This window comes from Geotrypetes seraphini, chromosome 6 (assembly GCF_902459505.1).
Source record: "Geotrypetes seraphini chromosome 6, aGeoSer1.1, whole genome shotgun sequence".
Classification (NCBI taxonomy): domain Eukaryota; kingdom Metazoa; phylum Chordata; class Amphibia; order Gymnophiona; family Dermophiidae; genus Geotrypetes; species Geotrypetes seraphini.
The window spans coordinates 184,914,284-184,928,503 of NC_047089.1; the positions used below are offsets into that span (position 1 = coordinate 184,914,284).

The 14,220-nt window shown below is 43.2% G+C and overlaps 1 protein-coding gene across 5 annotated transcripts in view; it reads right to left on the reverse strand.

The window, feature by feature from the left end:
- LOC117363070 (cytosolic purine 5'-nucleotidase-like) overlaps positions 1 to 14,220 on the reverse strand; it is a 189,691-nt gene that overhangs the window by 80,370 nt on the left and 95,101 nt on the right. The window contains exon 1 of one of the 5 annotated variants that reach the window (XM_033950318.1): positions 10,210 to 10,230. The exons of 3 other annotated variants lie outside the window; for them this stretch is intronic. The gene's annotated coding sequence lies outside the window, so the exon portion shown is untranslated. Of the gene's footprint in view, positions 1 to 9,725; positions 9,896 to 10,209; positions 10,231 to 14,220 lie in introns of those variants that run through there. One more of the 5 variants, XM_033950315.1, reaches the window with a different exon arrangement.

Sequence of the window (14,220 nt, forward strand, 5' to 3'; positions counted from 1 at the left end):
GATTACTATGATGTTGTTTGTGCCCAGCCTATAGCTGGGAGTGACTATAGCAAGACAGGACTGAGGTGTGCAGGATCTTAATTCTGGAACAACATGGAGTTCTGCAGGACAGGACTGAGGTGCAGGGGAGGTTTTTAGTAGTAGGATAACAGGGGGTGTTGAAAGTCAAATTGAGATGTACTGGCAGAGCTCTTTGGAGAGGGGGAGAGAACTCATGGTACTGAGAAGACAGGATCTAGTGTTTATGTGCATACAGCATCTTGTATAGTTTGTCTTTCGTGTCTCTTTTCTCATACAGCTACAACTTATCACTTATATAGCACTGAAAGGCGTATGCAGCACTCTACATTTTAACATTTATAGACGGTCTCTGTTCGGAAGAGCTTACAATCTAACTTGGACAGACAGACATGACATATAGGGTTTTGGATGCAGAACCCATGGTGAGAGGAGTTAGGAGTCGAAAGCACATACACTTCCCCCTCCCCATTCGCGGTTTCGGCAATCGCAATTTCACATATTTGCGATTTTTGGGGGAGGGGGAAAAAAAAGGGAAAAAAAACACAGTTTAGCCTTCCCCCCGGCGTCCCGGCCTTACCTGGTGGTCTAGCGGCCTTTCGGGGCAGGAGCGATCTTCCTACACTCCTGCCCCATTTAGATCGACAATAGGAAATGGCTGTGAGGAGTTCCCGTCGTAGTCTCGAGAGACGGGAAATCACGGCAGCTATTTCCTATTGGCAAACATTGCAACTATTGACACTATTGACACTATTGCAACTCGCTACTCTCAGGCCTTCCACTTAGCCATCTCGCTCCCCTCCAATCCATCCAGAATTCGGCTGCATGACTCTTATTCCAGGAGAGCCGTTATACTCACGTTAACCCTCTCCTAAAGTCACTTCTTTGGCTTCCCATACATTTCCAAATACAATTCTAATTCCTCTTACTGACCTCCAAATGCACTCACTCAGCTGCCCCACACTATCTCTCTTTACTTATCTCACCCTGTCTCCCCCCAGCCCCCCGTGAGCTCCGCTCACCTGGTAAGTCCCTCCTATCTGTGCCCTTCTCTTCAACTGCCAACTCCAGACTGTCCCTTCTACCTTGCTGCGCTGTATGCTTGGAACAAGCTGCCCAAATCCCTAAGGCAGGCTCCATCTCTAGCAGTGTTCAAGGTCCAGTTAAAAGCCCACCTCTTTGAGAGTGCTTTCGACTCCTAACTCCTCTCACTTTGGGTTCTGCATCCCCAACCCTATATGTCATGTTTGTCTGTCCAAGTTAGATTGTAAGCTCTTCTGAGCAGGGACCATCTATAAATATCAAAATGTACAGCGCTGCGTACGCCTTTCAATGCTATATAAGTGATAAGTAGTACTAGTGGTTTCATTAGAAATACCTCCTCGCTATATTGTCTTTAAATGTTAAGGCTCTTCAAAGAAATCCTTATTTGTCTGTTTTTGTACCCGCTGTATTTTGTTAGCCTGTAAAGCTCCTGTTCCACCAGATTTTCTCATTAGCATTTAATGCTAATAAAATAGAAGCTGGAGTTCTACCACAACACAGGGAGACAATCACACTCCTACAAAGTCCTCATTGTTGCCGGATATTTTATGAGACTTTTTGCGCTTTTACTGAGTCATTGCTGTCTTGCAAAGTCACTGGTATTTTTGTTCACCACGTTGGATTGGAAGACAGTGTATAAATCTGTCAAATAAATATTTGACAGATATATTACAAGAACATTCATCCCTTTGGCAAAAGTCCCTACTCTCAGCCCTTCTGTGAGGTCCCTGTTAGTTGATGGCACATTTAGATATAACTCTAAAGTGTGTTCTCAAAGCCAGTAATAATTCCTGGACAGAACAAAACAGGTGATGAAAGATTATAACAAGGGCTCACTGCCAAGGGACAACTGACCATATATCCAGGCTTATTTCACCCCCTGTAAATAGGATCCTTTTTCAATAAAATATGCAGGAGCTCTAGATTAAGGGTGCCAGCTGGGTCCAGATTCGGTTCATAGACAACGGCGTGAAAGACAAAGGCGCACCCGGACAATTGAGCGCAGCGCAGAGGCGCGCGCCGCTCTAAATTACTGTTTTTAGGGCTCCGACGGGGGGGGCGTGGGGGGGAACACCCCACTTTACTTAATAGACATCGCGCTGGCGTTATGGGGGGTTTGGGGGGTTGTAACCCTCCACATTTTACTGTAAACTTAACTTTTTCCCTAAAAACAGGGAATTTTTCAGTAAAATGTGGGGGTTACAACCCCCCACAACGCCCCCACAACGTGGCGCGATGTCTATTAAGTAAAGTGGGGGGTTCCCCCCACACACACCCCCCGTCAGAGCCCTAAAAACAGTAATTTAGAGCGGCGCACGCCTCCGCGCTGCACTCAATTGTCTGGGCGCGCCTTTATCCCGGCGCACTTTTGACCTGACACCGATGTTCACAGCCCCTGGAAAACAGCCACTGGTATTGTTTATTGAAAGCTTCTATACTGCTACTAATGATTGGGGAATATCATTTAAGGGGCACCTAGTGGCTGGATTTAGGATTGCAGGGTACCAGAAATTGACCCTACTCTATGGCCCTGGCTCTGGACTGTCATTGCAGCAACTGGATTAGGTACCTTGGAAATAAGGTGCACAGTCCAAGCAAATATTCCCAATTAGATGTGAATGAAGGGTTATGGTACCAGGATCCCAGTCTTAGTTCCAGCTGAGCTGGAGATCCAAAGAATGCATACTTTTTCATGTTCTCTTCAGCTGTCTGGGGAACAGGGCCATAGCGAACTATGTGTGGGCAACGCAGGCAGGAGCTCCAAAACTGAGTCCTGTCCATTGCTTCCCCTCATTGACTGTGATTCTGTAGAAAGGATAGGAACTCAAGAAGGTGTGTCACACGGGGCATGTTTTCAGCTCAGGACAGTCCTGCTGGGGAATATTTAAAAAGTCAAGGACTGTCCCATGTAGGAATACCAATTTGTTTTGGGCAACAAAGACAGGTTGAGCCAGTCCGGGTTTTGATTCCATTGCATGTATGGTTTGTAGACCTCCAGAGCTCCAGAGACACGATGGGGCTACAGGGAGCACTGAGCTAACCTGACCCTGCTGACTTGGAGTTTTTTGGTAGCTCTTCTGATACTCCCAGTCACTTGGCTTTTATTTAACTGTATTCACAGAGCAATCATATTTAAGGTTTCCATATGGCTCCAGAAAAAGGAGGACAGATTAAGACATCCGGGTTTTACTTCCATTTCTGGAGCCATATGTTAACCCTATGAAAGGTGTTTCTAAGCATCATATAGCTCACTGATGTAAAGAGCTATATACAAAGAGTCCTAGCACACCACAGCTCATTCAGACAACATGGTGGGCCCACAGCAGCTTTATACAGGCTGAAACTGGAGACTTCCATCCTACTGTTTACAGCCCAAGCAAGAACTTAAATATATCCAGGTATTATTCAACATTTACTGCACAAAGGATAATACCCCCACATGCCAAAGGGTCAGGTCACATTTCACAGCATCTCTTTGCATTCACGGCTCATGCAGCGGGCACTGCACCACCTTTCCATGTTCTCATGCCCGGGGACTTTAAGGCTTATCTTAGGATACTGTCCTAGTCCCATCTCCAGGCATATTATGGGTTTGACAATGTGTACAATGACAGAAATAAGCTGTAATATCATAGCATGGAATGGGACATTCCTTTGTGAGGCACAGTGGCTCCTCTGTTGTGTTACAAAAAGAAAGTAACAACAACACAAGCAAACACAATTCTCTGGAATTGCCCTAGAAGAGTAAAAATATATTGAACAGAGGAAAAATCTTGATGTCTCTTTGGTTGGGACAGTATTTATTCAAAAGTTCCAGCATATATAAAGCAATACTATAAATCGACTGTAATTTTGCATATACAGTATGTAGGAATATTTTAACTGGAGAGAAAAATACAATAGTTGCCAATATTTGCCAGTATGTATACTGAATTTCTTGTAAGCTTTTGCTAACTGCTGCTGGTGACAGTGGCCAAGAAAACAAATAGAATGATAGGAATTATCATGAAAGGAATAGAAAATGTTTTAATGCCCTTGTATTGCTCCACGGTATGGCCACACCTCAAATACTGTGTGCAATTCTAGTCGCCATATCTCAAAAAAGAAATAATGCAATTGGAATAGGTACAGAGAAGGGTAATGAAAATAATAAAACAGATGGGACGACTTCCCTATGAGGAAAGACTAAAGCAGCTTGGAGAAGAGAGACCTAAGGGGTGATATGATAGAGTTCTATAAAATATTGAGTAGTGCGAAAGAGTAGATTTGAATTGCTTGTTTACTTTTTCCAAAATACTAGGAGTAGGGGCAAGCGATGAAGCTACTAAGTAGTATATTTAAAACAAACTGGAGAAAATATTTCTTTACACAACATGCCCTCCAGACGCAGCCCCGAGCTCAATGGTTTTCAAACCCCTGACAAACTGCTGGATTTTGAAAATCCATCCGGACGCCTGAACGGTCCTCTAAAAGGAGGATGTGTCCCGTAAATCCGAACATCTGGTAACCCTGCTCTGATGCAACTTCCCGATTCCGTGAACAGGAGGGAAGGCTCAGGGCTGGCATGAGCAGCCAGTACGGGTCATTGCTCGCTGCCTGCCTAGCATTGAATGGTTTAAAAGATACCAGGGGAGTTGGAGGAGGAAATTAAGAGACACTGGAATGCTGGGAGTCTTCAGCTAGTGGAGTTTGGGGATCCCTGCCAGGTATAAACCCAGTTGTGCCACTGCTGGGTGGGCCTGAGCTCAAGTGGGTGGGCCTGTGCCCATCTAGATCCAACCATGGCTACATTACTGGCTCCAGCCCCACTTCTGCAAAGAACAGGGAGAGAGTAGACAGATGAGGTCCCTTTTGTTTTCCTCTTCATTCCTCACCAGAAGGAAATAGAGTAGAAGGGAGAGGCTGGGAGAGGACAAGAGTTCACTTTTTGTCTGCATATTTCTATTTATGTGTAACCTTCCTGCCCAGTATTAGGCAGATAGGTGTATAAAATATATTCATATGTGAGCATGTGGATGGGCTATTGTATAAAAGCCTTTTTGTGCATGAGATATGGTCTTTTGTAAGCAAAGTTTCAGTTTTGCTTAGTAAACACATGTGTATTGTCTATTATATACAAAGATTTCTACAAATTAATTAGCAATGAGTTGCTGCATGCAAAACCATTTATAGGAGTTCACTAATAATGTTCCAAAATCCAGTCAGTTCATCAGCAGTAGTTTTGAGAAAAACAGGTAGCTGCTTTTGGAATGAGTGAATTTTGCCTGCAGTATTCAATGCAAAGTCGTTAAAATATCATGAACTTACTGAGTTTTGGCAAAGGAATGAGCTACAATAAATGAATATTGCCTTGAACAAAATTAATCATGCAACTCCAAAACGGACAAAAAGGTCAAAGTTTTGAGAAAATTGTTCTTTAATTATGATTTTTTTTTTTTAATACTGGCATGCAAAAAATATTTTCAAGCACTGAGTTTTGCGAAAAAGATAACGACTTCTCCAGAGGTGTAGTTGTCTTCTTTCATTCATCTTGGGAACAGAATTATTCACCCAAATTTTCTGCCCATTTTATTTTCAAGCATAGCACACTTTCACACGAGGAAGACTGTTAACCCATAGGAAATCCTGTGAGCTAGTAGATCAGACTCTGTGTCGATATATATGGGCACATAGGGATCCTTTTACTAAGGCGTGCTAACCGATTTAGCGCGTGCTAATGATTAGCGTGTAAGGCGCCCATTATATTATATGGGTGCCTTAGTCTGTATATGGTCTTGTTTAGCATTGATTTTCTTTAAATTTATATCCATAACAGGATAGAATAATGAAGAGATGGATTACTATCCTTACGTTTTGTCTATGTTTTGATTTATTATGTATGTTCTCTTAACCGCCAGGAACGCTGGATTGTGCGGAACATAAATAAAGAAATAAATAATTCAGACCAAATCAGAACTGGGGTTCTGAACTATAAGGGTTCACTTAACATAGTCTTTTTAGTCAAAAGAGACAAATATTCACCCAATGAAAAAACTACAGGCAGAGGCAGAAAGCAAACATAGCAACAGACTTACAGTATCTTATTTGTTTCTTCAGGACTTTCAGCTTCTATGAGACTCCTTGTGAGGGAATCTAAAGAACACTAACAGTTCCTCTGAGAACACACCCTCAGGGTGTCAGGACCATCTTAAAACCCCTAGTCCCACCTAAGGGGGAAATAACATTGGAAGGGTGGAGCCAGAAAGTTAAGACCCAGGAAGTATAAAAGGCCAGGCCTGAGCTAGGCTAAGGAGGCCTGTGGCTACTGCCACCCTGAAGCTGAGAAACTGCAGCCACCGCATTCAGGTAGGCCAGGTTCATCTTGGAACCTTAAAGTGTTTGCATTCCAACCTGGCTGCCTGCAGGCCTACCTTGTGTGCCTGTTAGAGACTGCTGGTAAGTTTGGATCCAGGGATCAGGCCAGAGACCAGAAAGAACTGCTGTGGAAAGAGAGACATTCATGTATGTTGTGGCCCTGCAGGAGCAGGTCACACAAGGACACTGTTATATTATGGAAACTACAGGTAGTTTTGAGTATTGATTTCTCCTTTCCTATGAAACATAGAACATAGAAACATAGAAGATGACGGCAGAAAAGGGCTACAGCCCATCAAGTCTGCCCACTCTGCTTACCCACCCCCTGTCTATGCCCTAATGACCCAATTTCCTTATCTTGACCCTTGTAGGGATCCCACATGGGTATCCCATTTATTCTTAAAGTCTGGCACGCTGTCTGCCTCGATCACCTGCACTGGAAGCTTGTTCCAATGATCAACCACTCTCTCTGTGAAGAAATACTTTCTGGTGTCGCCATGAAATTTTCCGCCCCTGAGTTTGAGCAGGTGCCCTCTTGTGGCCGAGGGTCCCTTGAGAAAGAAAATATCATCTTCCACTTCGACACGTCCCGTGAGGTACTTAAATGTTTCGATCATGTCTCCCCTCTCCCTACGTTCCTCAAGAGTGTAGAGCTGCAATTTGTTCAGTCTCTCTTCGTACGAGAGACCCTTGAGCCCCAAGATCATCCTGGTGGCCGTCCGTTGAACCGATTCAATTCTGCGCACATCTTTACTGTAATGTGGCCTCCAGAATTGCACACAGTACTCCAGATGAGGTCTCACCATGGCCCTGTACAACGGCATTATGACTTCAGGCTTTCGGCTGACGAAACTTCTATTGATACAACCCAATATCTGCCTTGCCTTAGATGAAGCCTTCTCCACTTGATTGGCAGTTTTCATGTCTGCACTGATGATTACTCCTAAATCTCGTTCTGCTGAAGTCCTAGTTAAAGTTTCTCCGTTCAAGAAGTACGTCCTGTATGGATTTCCGCTTCCGAGGTGCATGACCTTACATTTCTTAGCATTGAAGCCTAGCTGCCAGGTTGAGGACCAACTTTCCAATGTAAGCAGGTCCTGCGCCATATAATTCTGTAAACTGCATTCACTTACTATATTACATAGTTTGGCGTCATCGGCGAATAGTGTTATTTTACCTTGAAGCCCTTGAGTCAGATTCCCTATGAATATGTTGAAAAGGAGTAGACCCAGGACCGAGCCCTGTGGCACTCCACTGGTCACCTCCGATGTTTTAGAGAGGGTACCATTAACCACCACCCTCTGAAGTCTGCCACTCAGCCAATCATTGACCCATGCAGTTAGTATCTCTCCTAACCCCATCGATTCCATCTTGCTTAGCAGCCTGCGGTGTGGGACACTGTCAAAAGCTTTACTGAAGTCCAGGTACACGACGTCCAAAGACTCTCCCAAGTCCAACTGTCTTGTTACCCAGTCAAAGAAGCTGATGAGATTGGATTGGTTTGAAGTGAACAGGTGCTCTTAGCAGACACTTTTAATTAGGGTTACCATATGGCTCCAGAAAAAGGAGGATGGATTGAGACATCCGGGTTTTACTTCCACTGAAAGCAATGAAAGTAAGCAGGACAGATAGGGACATCTGGGTTTTACTTCCATTGAAAGCAATAGAAGTAAAGCTCGGATGTCTCAATCCGTCCTCCTTTTTTTGCCCCTACCTTTAATAAATATTATTTGTTGCACCATGACTTGCTGAATGTGTGTGGTCTGCCCTCGCTCACATAACCACACGCCTCTTTATCCTCCTCTTTTATAAAGCCTAGTGTGACCATATAGCTCCAGAAAAAAGGGGACGGATTGAGACATCCGGGTTTTACTTCCATTGAAAGCAATGGAAGTAAGGAGAACAGATTGAGACATCTTGGTTGCTTTCAATGGAAGTAAAACCCGGATGTCTCAATCCGTCCCCTTTTTTCTGGAGCCATATGGTCACACTAATAAAGCCACATTAGCGACAAAAACCCCAAAGCCCTTTAAATCCCTATGGGCTTCGGGGCAGTTACCGCAGTAGCCACTAGCTTGGCTTAGTGAAAGAGGGGGGTTATATCTTTTACTTCTGTGCCTTCTCTGAGTTGTTTATCCTAGTTGAGCGCATTAATCTCAGTCTCCTTTTCATTACAGTATCCAGGGATGTCCTTTCTGCCCCCTCCTGCTTTTCAGGATCTTTTGTTATTGCTTTAGTTTCTTTGACCGCTTCACTCTTTTATCCTCCTCCTTAGAAGTTGTGATGGATAGTTATGTTCCAGCTAACACCTTGAGGCTAGTGAAGAAGCTTCGGCAACCATGTCACTATCTAACCACTTCTTTTCTGCTCCTGACGCAATGGCTGCATTAGTCAAAGGCCTTCGTCCTCCTACTCGGTGGTACAAAGGCCAGGGAAGCAGGAGCCAAAGAAAAAGAATTCAAACATGGCTGGGGTTTTATATTACTGTAGTTAGATTCCCTCCAAAAGGGGTTGTTTCCTACTATTATTTATTTCAGAATTTATATACCACTTATTGGCTATGAGGTTTACAAATTAAATACACATTATCTTGAGCTCCCGACGATCAATAAAAACAAACAGGTGTAACACATTTTTAACAAATTCTTAAACTTCAATCTCCCCACACTGGATCACAAAATTGCAGGAAAGCATGAACAGACATTAGCAGATCAGATTTCAACAATATTAAAACAGGAAGACGTTGATAAGTCAAATTCATTTCAGAATATTCTTGAGAATTGTATCATTAAATTCCAGAGAAGCAGTAACAACCACAAGGAGGGATTACCATAAAAAGGCATTAACAAATAACTGCATTTTCAATATTTTCTTAAAATTAATCCTCCCAGCACAAAGTCACAGAATACAAGGCAGGGCATTCCAAAGTTTAGTACATGCCACAGACATCATTGATGCTCCAATCCTAACATGCATAATTGACATCTTACCCTCTAGACCAGTGGTCTCAAACTCGCGGCCCAGGGGCCACATGCGGCCCTCCAGGTACTATTTTGAGGCCCTTGGTATGTTTATCATAATCACAAAAGTAAAATAAAACAGTTTCTTGATCATATGTTGCTTTAGCTTTAAATTACAATATTATTATTAAGACAGCCAAAAGGAAAGATTTATAAACTCTAATAAGACATTAAATGTTTTTTTCTGCGGCCCTCCAAGTACCTACAAATCCAAAATGTGGCCCTGCAAAGGGTTTGAGTTTGAGACCACTGCTCTAGACTCAATTTCATGCTATTTTCTGATCTTACTTCACTGGTCAGGAGAACTTTCCTCTTATTCTGGAAATGGTGGGGACATTCACATTTCTGCCCAAGGATCAGGGCCATAGCGAGCCCAATGCAGGCAACATAGCTGCAGAAGACGCAAGAGAGACAGGAGCTACAAACTTGTGTCCTATCCATTGCCTGCCCTACCTGGAATGCAATATAGTGGGTGGAATAGGAGCTCTTTTGGGGGGGGGGGAGGTATGGGGGTGTCACAGGAGGATTATTTCTATTTGGTACCCCAATTACTTTGAAATGTTGGCACCTATGAGTCAAAGACTAGTTTTTTATTTATGCAATTCAAAAAATTTAGAAGAATTCTCTTGAAGAGGATGAGAATAATAGCTTAGTAGTTAGTGCAGTGGCCTGAGAACCTGGATGAACCTGGTTCAATTTCCACTGCAGCTCCTTGTGACTCTGGGCAAGTCACTTAACCCTCCACTGCCCCAGGTACAAAATAAGTACCTACAATATAATACGTAAACCACTTTGATTATGCTGTAACCACAGCAAGGCAGTTTATCGAGTCAAATCCCATTTCTTTTTCCTATGGAAATTAAAAGAAAATTAAAGATGATCCCTCACAAAGTCCTCCAATTAGGGGGTTGGAAAATTCAATCCATGAGCCAATGAACGGAAAAAGATGACAAATATCAAATTAAGAACAGCATTGCATCCAATTACTTAAATTAATGACATTGCAATGAATCAACAGACTATTATGGGTTAGAAATGTTGGCTTTTGAAAATGAATAAAGATTAAAAAAAAAAAAAAAAAAAAAAAGAAATGGTCTGACAAGTAGATTTATTTATTTATATAGACGATTTTCTAGCCCGTCCGCCCAGAATGGGTTACAATTTTACATACATAGTGAAAGGAGAGCAACAAAATTACAAATTCACAAATAGCAAATATGCAGAACAACCTATAGAAAGGAAGAACGTCAACAGATGAAGCTAAAGGTCAAGGTCTGCTAGAAATAAGGTTGAGAAGCTTCAGAGAATATAAACATAGGAAGAACTCATCAAGCAGGGCTAGGGCTTGTACCTTTAAAATGCGTTAAGGCAGTGTATTGCAAACTGTGTGCCTCCTGAGATTTCATGTGTGCCGCAAGACGCTGGGGAGGAGGAGAGGCACCTGCGCCGACTGATTGTCTACAGGATGTGCATCTTGCCGTGAGAGGCACATCCTCTAGGCCAGGGGTAGGCAATTCCCGTCCTCGAAAGCCGGAGCCAGGCCAGGTTTTCAGGATATCCACAATGAATATGCATGAGATGAATTTGCATGCACTGCCTCCTTGAGATGCAAATCCATTTATTGTGGGTATCCTCAAAACCTGACCTGGCTCCGGCTCTCGAGGACTGGAATTGCCTATCCCTGTCTAGGCAATCAGCCGGCATAGGCACCTCTTCTTCTCTCCATGCGTCTTCCTTGCTGGCACACGCACCCCCCCCCCCCCCCCACTGGCAGCTCAGAGCCTGTCTGGAGGGCCTTTGCACATGCGTGGACGTTGGCATGATGAGTTCCTATGAGCATCGGAGCAGCGCAGAGCATTCAGCACACCGGACAGCGCTAAAAAACGCTTGAACAGTTTTGTAAAAGGAGGAAGGGGGTAATTAGGTACCTAGATCAGCTAGGTGCAGCAATCTAGGCACCTAATGATAGGTGCTTTTTATAGAATCTGGGCTTTAGTGTTTAATGTGTGTCAATTCCCTTAACCCAGGGATCTCAATGTCCCTCCTTGAGGGCCGCAATCCAGTCGGGTTTTCAGGATTTCCCCAATGAATATGCATTGAAAGCAGTGCATGCACATAGATCTCATGCATATTCATTGGGGAAATCCTGAAAACCCGACTGGATTGCGGCCCTCAAGGAGGGACTTTGAGATCCCTGCCTTAACCTGTAAACTGTAATATTAGATATATATATATTGGGATTAGATTCCTAATGTGTGTCAGGTTAGGATAAAGACTTGTACAGTATTAAAAAAACAAAAACAACTTGCTCTATATGGGTAACAATGACAAATTGTAACCTGTACACCAGGGGTCCCCAAAGTCCCTCCTTGAGGGCCAAATCCATTGTTACAGTCAAGTTTGTGATATAAGGTTGTATCCTAATTTGACACATACTAGGGGGGGTCTAATACCAATGAACATAATATAGAGTTTACAGCAGGGGTCCCCAAAGTCCCTCCTTGAGGGCCGAATCCAGTCGGGTTTTCAGGATTTCCCCAATGAATATGCATGAGATCTAAGTGCATGCACTGCTTTCAATGCATATTCATTGGGGAAATCCTGAAAACCCGACTGGATTCGGCCCTCAAGTAGGAACTTTGGGGACCCCTGCTGTAAATCTATATTATGTTCATTGGTATTAGACCCCCTAGTATGTGTCAAATTAGGATACAACCTTATATCACAAACTTGACTGTAACAATGTCAAATTGTAACCTGTTAACTGTATATTATACAGGCAGTCCCCAAGTTACAGACATCCAACTTAAGTGCGACTCATAATTAAGTATGTAGTTGTGGCTTCATTTGATTTCACTGAACAGTATTTCCAGTGGCAAAGACTCCTACACTTCTCCTGCAGCAGGTTCAGGAATGATGCAAGGCAACATTTAAGAACAGTGTGCAGCTGTTACGCTGTACCTTTTGTCAGCTGGGAACAGAGGTAAGCAACAAGAATCTTAAAATCTACAAGTTCTGAGTTACATACAAATAAGAACAGCTTTAAAAATGTAATTCATTCTTAGCCTGGGGACTGCCCTCTATATGTTTACCTGTAACCCATTCTGAGCTCTGTGGGGGAAATGGGATAGAAAAATGAATTAAATACCTAAATAGTTTCTCTTTGAAATATGCTGAAAAGTCCCTACAAATTGTCTCAATGCACAGTCTAAAAATGACCCCCTCTAGGTGTTTGTGTTTAAGCTGAAAGTCTGTGTACTGTGACGTTGTGTCAGTAAAATGTGTCCCTGTGAATGTATAGGAATATCATATGAGTCTGATGGGTTATACAGTACTCCCCCAAAATTTGTGGGGGTTCCGTTCCAGGAACACCCGTGAATTTTGAAAAAAAACAACGCAAATGCGGTTTAGGAGCAGATCAGAGGCAGGAGAGGGCAGATGGATTGGTGTAGCCTGACTTTAGTACCAGGAAGTGGCAGTCGGAAAATACCACGAAAGACTGAGTTCGCAAACCGCGAATTCGCGGGGGTATACTGTACTGAGTGTGTTCATACATACTGAGTTGCCAAATTATCCAGTTCCAAGAGGGAAATTTGAAGCTGGCTTTAGGAGTCACGATGAATTAAATTATATGCAACACTGATTTTAGAGGGTAGAATCTGGAGCTATAACCGTTTCAAGATTTAACAGGACTGGCCAAAAAGTCTCCTTCCTGGAGCTGGGCAACTTGGCAGCTCTTCACACATCTGTGGTAAAGGAGAGCAAATACCTGGTTTGCATGAGTACATGCACATACTATACTTTGTACAAGTTCATGTTTACTCTATGAAAACTTGCTGGTATAAAGTGGCAAAAATTCCCATGAACTTAGGCCCAGCTTTCAGCATTTGTGAAAGTCCTCAGGTACATGCAGCAGCTCCTCCCAACAGTACCTGATATTAAGAAATCCTTTTGACCCCCCTCTGTTTTCTCTTAAATCTTCATTCACAACTATCCAGGGGTTTTCCACTGTCTTTCTTCTCCCCTTAGCTTAGCCCAGAACTTGTAGCGACTACTACTACTAGTATTTCTAGATCGCTACCAGACATACACAGCACTGTACAGAGTCACAAAGGAGACAGTCCCTGCTCGAATGAGCTTACAGTCTAAACAATCAAGACAAACAGGATGCCAGAGTAGGGGTTAGGGTTAAGGTTAAAGGAGGATGGTTAGGGTAGTGATCAGGTGATCAGAGGGGAATAAGGTTATGAGTTGAAGGCTGTCTCAAAAAGATAACCACAATCATGGCTCCTTTGGGAACATAGCCAATGTGGACCCTATCTCTGCTTGCAAAGTCAGTATTGAGCAATGTCTGAATTTTCCCCTCCCCGCCCCTAGTGTCGCCTCTACCACTGCAATAATCAAACCCAGCTCATCTGCATAGTGGTGTACTGCACTTGTACCAGGTGACCCCTATCAACACAGATTTAACAGGTGAGCACCAAGATCCCCAATGCAAAACATGGCACTGGCCCTTTTGCCTGGGAAGCTATACCAGTGCTTGAAAAGAGAATCTTGTTAATGTAGGGGACTATCTGATATTCAAAGAAAGGGAGTTGATGCAGCAGGTGGGGTAAATTTCCCAAATTTTTATAGGTATCATCAGGCCTATATTATGCGTCAGGGTATGTACTGGGTCCTTCCAGAGCTCAAGGAGCATCTTCCTGACTGGTTATATTTAGAATGGCAATTGATGTCCCCATTGAGATTGCCAGAGAAAACCAAAAAAAAAACTCTGTGGAGT